The sequence below is a fragment of the Apium graveolens genome, chromosome 2 (genome assembly GCF_009905375.1).
Source record: "Apium graveolens cultivar Ventura chromosome 2, ASM990537v1, whole genome shotgun sequence".
NCBI classification, from domain to species: Eukaryota; Viridiplantae; Streptophyta; class Magnoliopsida; order Apiales; family Apiaceae; genus Apium; species Apium graveolens.
This window is the reverse complement of record NC_133648.1, coordinates 216,371,176-216,378,721: the sequence shown is the minus strand read 5'-3', so window position 1 is coordinate 216,378,721 and position 7,546 is coordinate 216,371,176.

The following is a 7,546-nucleotide window of genomic DNA, read 5'->3' as shown; positions in this document are numbered from 1 at the left end:
TGAAAACTACATCCATATATATATATATATATATAATATACTCGGGAACATCGACTCCCGGTTTAGAAATATGTTCACCTTTGGGTCCCCTAAACTAAGGGTATACGCAACTACTGCTTATCTCTAGCATAGGTATTATGCAACTAATAAGCATTTGAACCAACAGATATATAAATCAAGAATACGAAACAGGCATGCATATATACCATATCACATGCTCCAATATATCGCAAGAATTTGCTAATAACAAATATGCATTTATCACAAGATCATGCATATACACATATACATCACAACAACAGTTTATACGGGTAGAAAACTTGCCTGAGCGACTGGGGGTTATAAATGGCTTGGGATGAGTCTCGTAACCTATAAACAAAATATAAGTTGGAATTAAACCAAAGTCACTTGTAAATCTATACTTTAACCAATTTAGACTCTAACGCTCGCTTTGCGCTTAATGATTCTCTTAAGTCGCTCGAGTACCCTCGGCTCCACCATTTTTAATAAATTAACCATTACGAGTTTTAAGGCGATTCTTTCGCGAGTGTCTTACCAACTGCCTAAACTACTTTAAATAAATGTTTCATACTCCAATTATCCCTTTTTGGTCTTTAACATATGTTTCAAAGTAAGGCGAGGGGTAATGGTTCGTTCGCGAAACGTCGTTACTTAAAACTGCCGTTTCTCCTAAACCGTACATCGGAATCAAACGAACCACATATCAAAACGAAGCTCGTAACATGAGCTATCTAAATATGGCAATGGTCAAAACCTAGCAGGGAGTTCTCGGGTCCTAATGTTATGAACAAAAGCAGTCTGTAAATCGGACATTACGATGGCTATGTTTACGCGATTTCCCAAATTTATACCATTCCAAAACAATCACCAATCAACCCCAATCCATTCATACAATAAAAGTCCATCCATATCACACTACAAAAGCCCCTAAACCTCAAGTTCTCCAATTTATGTTATTCTCAATCATGAATTTAAAACTATACTTAAGTCCTTTACTAATCAACAAGTTTCAGCATTCAATTCACTACAACTCCAACCCAAACTCTAAACCTACAAGAACTAAGCTGCTCTTTTACCATAACAACCAAAATCATCCTAATATACAAAGTAAATCTAGGGTTTGGAGATGATATACCTTCCTTGAAGTGTTGTGAGTAGCTAGGAAGCCTTGAGAAGCCTTGAGATGTCTTAGGGATGCTTGGATCTTAAAGGAAAAACAAGAAAAATCAAGTTAAAAACCTTGAAATCACTATTCATTGTCTTCTTCATTGATTTCTTGGAGAAGATTGTGAATGATTTAGAGGCTTAAACTCATAGGATAGCTATATCTATGCATAAGGAGTACTAGATAATTAACTTACCAATTAAGGAAGCTTGGAACTTGAATTTTGAAAATTTTTCTTCTTGAAATGGAGAAAAGCCGAGAGCAAATGTGGGAGAAATGAAATGATTTGTGTTCTCTTTGTTTTGTTTTGGTTGGTTGATTTTCTTTTGATTTGTTTTGGTTAATTACCTTTTTAACCTTGAACTTTGTGTGGTTTTAAATCATCCAACAATTCCTTCCCTTATGTCATGCTTATGTCACTTTATGATGTCATCATCCCTTACTTGCCCTCTTCTTATTGGTTGGATGACCTCATCATCCCTAACCTCCTTGATTAACTTCCTAATTGTTTGCCTAATGACCGCTGATCTGTTATACGGTTCGCATAACTTTCGTTCTCGTTTCTCGTTTGAGGGATCATACCCGGGATCTTATTACTTGGGTTTCCTTAACCTTTCTCAATACATTATAATCCTTTTATGATCCTCTCTTATAATCCTTTAATTTAAATAATTTTTATCCTTTTACCTTATAGTCAATTCTTTCCGTATCTAGTGGATTTCCGGGAAAAATCAAAGTGTTCGGAATTGGATTCTGACGATCTTTACATACACTTATATCCCATATAAAGTACTAATAAGATCTCAGAAGATCAATAAAAGAACCCCTACATAGTGTGGCATGAAAAGTTTTCTCATTCGGCATAATCAGCAAAAACACTATTCATAAGGGTTACAAAAAAAAAATCAAAATTTTGGGGTTATTACAGTCTCCCCTCCTTAAAAGGATTCCGTCCCGGAATCAGATAGAAAATGAATAGGGATACTCTCTTAGCATTGCACTTTCTAACTCTCACTTAATTTTCCCTCATTGGGGTTCTACCATCAAACTCTGACTAGTTTGATAACCCTTACTGGTTGCTCCATATAGGTCAAGTCTGGTTGCATGTCTATGCGCTCATATGCCCCTATTTATCTGGCATCCGAATTACACTACCTTAATATTGATACGTGGAACACGTTATGAACTTACTACATGTTCGGGGTTAGAGCTAGCTCATATGCTAACTTCCCAATACGTCTTACAATATCCAAGGGTCCAACAATTCGTGGGCCTAGCTTTCCTTTCTTTCCGAACCTCATCCATCTTTTCCAAGGGAATACCTATAACAGCACTAGGTCCCCTACTTCCTATTCCTTGTCCTTTCGTGTCAAATCAACATATTTATCATGTCCATCTTGGGCTACTACCAGCCGTCCTCAGATTAGATCTATCATATCCTTGGTCCTTTGGACCACTGTTGGTCCGAGCATCTTGCGCTCTACAACTTCATCCTAACATAAGGAAGATCGACATTTTCTTCCCTCAAAGATCTCATAAGACGACATCTCGATACCTGACATATGATCTATTATCGTGAGAAAACTCAATCCGCGTTAAGTGATCATTCCAAATTCTTTCAAGTCTATTGCACAGACTCTCATTATAGCTTTTAGCATTAGAGCTTTTGCTTCTCAATACCCATTCTTTTCCAGTTCGTAATCGCTACTACCTTCCGTTCCTAATATTATACTGGTTATACTTTTGCTCGTTAGCGTTCTATAACCTTTTAATAAATGCGTCAACCTTAGTATCACGAACGTGTTTCCATTTCGAATACCACCATAACTTTACTACTCCTTTTTCAGCTGCTTCTATCTTTGGAAGCTTGATCAATCATATAGAAGTAAAGGAATTTGTTGAGAGATCACTATGATCATGAACACTTGTTATATCGCATAGTTAGTACAGAAGGTGGCCAGCCTTTAGCACTTGACAAGCAATTAAACAATAGATGGTATCCTACTAGGCTTCTATCACACAGATAGATAGTCATTCGGCAATACCTCCCCTTCTGGAAGGGTTGTTCTTCTCAGCTTACATGAAATGAAAAGAAGAGAAAAGAACGAACTGAAGAGAATTGTATATTCGTAAAAAAAAATTTATTGCCATAAAATATCTGGCTTGGAATCTATCTCTGAACTATAGAGGTTTGTCATAGGAGAACAAAACATATATGTATTTATATCAACATCAAGTATTATAGCATCGTATTTCACATGCCTAAATATTTTTGCTATTCCGTCCATCATTCTATGGACCCATGCTCTTCCTCGAGCTTATACACAATCACCTTTGAAACTCCCTCGATATCGAAAATCGAATCTGGGATCTCATTCTAGCATCATCGTTACTAGAATTCTATGCTTGCACCGCAACCTTCCTTATATAGTAATACGACTCTCTTTTCATAAGAGGGAATAAATATTCAATAGGTAGATACTCTACTTAATTAGTCTATCAATGATAACTTATACACTACCACGACCTGATTAGTGGTACTCAATCTCAACATCCATTCCAATACAACTCTCACGGTTGTAATTAGCTCATTACTCGCAGAATCATTGCTGCATTACTATGGTCCACTACTGACCTACTGTCGTCATTCACGTTCCATGAAATCTTAATATCTAACCATACGGAGTCCATACATGTCGTATCAAATCCTTCTAAGGAGGTAACATAATCACCATTCCTGATTCATGAAGAACACTCCTGATCCTGACATACATACATGACATGAAGCAGATAAAATTCCAGAAGATTTCAATCAAAGCAACGATAGCAGGTTAATACCATTCTTAATCATATGCCTTTGATAGAAGACTTAACTCAAAGGTTCGTTTAGTCCTTTTGAAACATGGTCCAGGCTCATTCTCAAGATAGTACCTTCTAAGATAGATAGCCCGCTCATGGCGATTACATAAATTAGACCTTTACCAAACTACTATTACGGTTGGGTATTGCATAGTCATCAGAAGGAATGTCAATCTTTCAAACCATAATACCACCTTTACGGCTTCAACCATTATCACTGTATTCCTCTGGCACAAGCGCCTGTAATTGTCCTCTTACACTTAAAGTGTCGGCCACCTCTTTGGCCTTTCTTGATAATAATATTTCCTTACAATCAATGTCATCTTAACCACTTTAACTAATTTTCTACCTCATTTCCCATCACCGCTTGTGTGAAGATGTTTTCCTTAAAATTTGATGAGTAAAAATAATAATAAAAAAAAATTATCACCATTTTTTTCCATAAGTTATTGCCTCAGTCTTTAGAGGTTAATCACTGTCACGACTGACTCTCAATCGTACTTAGAACATCTTTTATCTTAGGCCCTAATTGCCCTGAACAATTTCGACCTTTACTGGTTCGATCCATACTTTCTCGTGGTTTAACACGTGCCCACCTGGCATTATTATAGTTACGCCATATTTCCTTCATCAAAATTTCTATTCTTGAGAACTTTGAATATTACCTTTCTCCTTGTAAAACCTCTAAGGTTATCCTTAAATCCTTCATCAGGTACACCCTAGGCACAGGGCATATCAAGATACCATTTATTAATACCAGAATCATTGTCTATATACTTCTGAAAAATTTCTTCACTGATCCTTAAAGGTTGTTATTACCTTAATCCTTTCCAATTCACACTGTCAAAACTCATACTATCCCTATTAAGGGTGAAATGCCAACCTTTATGCATTCCCCTAGGATTCGTTTTAAGTTACCGATGTTCTATCCTTAATTCCACCTTTAAAAAGGGTACATGCATCCTTCCATGGATAAATTAAGTCATATATCCCTAATAGGGGTGTCTTATTCAATCATTCCCACCTCGATAGTATATGCCTAATTTTCACAATAACATCTGTATTCAAAATGAGGTCAATCAATATGGCCTCCAAAAGATAACAATGGTTATCCGCTTTTCTTGCCTAATTTGGTAACGATAACAAGGATGTTCTGGAAGATATTGGTCGTGTTCAACGTGAACTTCTTCTTAATAATTCCTTATTTACTTTTGTTGTTTATCTCAACAGTCATCTCAATGTTGGGATATCTCTCATACCTGGCGTCTCCCTTCCTGGGTATCGAGCCACCGGTCTTACACTTCACATTCTTGAAGGTCACTTCCTTCATCCAATTTTCCTAATTTCTTACTTCCTTGTCTCCTCAGTCTATCTGCGTCTCATTATTTATCCTTCGAACTATCTCAAGGTTTCCTCGAATCCTCCCAACTTACAGGGGATAAATATATGTATTTCTTATGCCTTCAACCATCAATTTTAACTAATGGTGAATCACCCTCATCCTGACGATTACATACTTTTCTATTTCTATTGCTACGAGTCTTTAGGGTTTCCTCATACCCAACTCCCTTATCATTCCTCAAACTCTATTGTCTTTATTTTCCTTTCCACTTCAGTTTCTTTTTATTTTCCTTTCTCTTACAATCATTTCATGAACCAACACAACATAAGCATTGATTTCAAACATCCCGTCATTCTGGATTCGTGTCCTCAGAACGAATCTTGACAACTTTTACAACTTAGATTCATAATTCATCATACTCGTCTGCCTTTGTTCTGGCTCTAAAGCTTTTACACTATCTCCATAACCTTGGGAAGTACTTTCCTGAAAACAATTGACTGATCTTAAATCAGTTTATTATAATCTCTTGCTTTGTGCCTTCCTTGGCCTTTCAGCAGCGGGTGGTCTCTCTCTTAGGAGGGTAAGTGACAAAAACAGTCTTTTGTGATTCGTCAATCATTTAGAATCTCAAATGATTCCTCTATTTCCTTTAGCCAGGCTCTTGCCTCGGCTGGGCCAGCTTGTTCCTTGGAACTCTGAGAGCTTAGCGACTTAGAGGTCCTGAAAGAATTTCCCACTACATTGTTTCCCTCAAGGTGGTGGTTGGGAATAAAGTATAAGTTCTGTTTAGACAGGTCCATGAATTTCCGTATAGGAGTGCCGTCTCGGGTCTCCTTATCTCGCTCGACTTCTATTTTCTCAGTCTAAATATTTCTTCCTACTCCCCATAATTGGGGTCATCTTTTAATTTAAAATCCTTATTTTCCACTTTATTATATTCTGGGTTCCTTATATCTTAATTATGACCTCCCTGATTATCACATTCATGGTTTGCCCCTAATCTTATTCCTTGTGGGGGCATATTACTTGGAAATTTTTTTTTGAGAATCTCTGGATATTTGTCTTACTTACTTTGCTTAAGTCTTTCCCTCGTTCAGTCCTTGCACGATTGCAAATCATGAATTCTCAAGTTCGATAAACTTCATGACACTCTCTTAAGTGTTAATAGTGCAATTAACAATGTGATCTTATCACAAACAAACTGATCTGAACTGAAATTAACGAATATATACATAACCATTTGTTCGAGGGTACAACAACTGAACACATTAAAGAGAATTACATCATTTGATCTGATCGCTTCTATCCCAAAAGTACTACCATAGATAATCATATAGTCATTAAAACTAATCATCCATAACTTAGGCTAATCCTCCAAAAGCGGTGCTGCATGAAATTCTTGTCAGATTGCTAAGACTCTGCACACTATTATGGATCAAGAAATGCGGGCACGCACAACATCCCTAACTTGCTCCATTATAGCGGTGATGAGGTTTAAGATAGTTGCAAGTAGAGCTGGATCAATCTGACCCTCAAGATGGCCTCTAGCTGTAACACGGGTGGTAGCCTCAATCCTGTCCATGCTATGAGCTAATCCTGCCGGAAGTACCCCGCCCTCAATTCTTGGTGCAGTAAGTCGATCCAACAGATCACTCCTAACATTATGGGCCTCAGACAGGCCACCTAATGTCATATGATAATTGGCGATAAGAGAAGCCTGAGTGGTAGCATCTAGCAGTCCATGGGGTGTAGGTGGCGCAGACCCAGGAGATCCAAATGGATAACCAAGCACGGTATCAGGTGACAATGGTGCAGGAGATAAAGGTGGCATTTCCTCATAGGTGTTGGGCTCTGTACCGGGGATGGAACAGGAATTGGTGGAACCTCATAGATTTCTACAGGAACCTCTGGAAGAGGGTCTGATACTGGTATAATTGGTGTCATGGAAGGCCCCACTCCTTCTGCCCTCATTAACCTTTGTGCCCTTGGTAACTCTTCATCCTCTAGTGCCACCCTCGCGGCCATTCTTGCTCTGGTAGTCGCCCTGACTACGGTCATCAATTCCTCAGCGGTCCTCTCTTCATTCTCATCAGGATCCTCCATGAGATCCTCCTCAGCCACAATCCTTTCCGGAATAACATCCTCAACCGCAACATTCT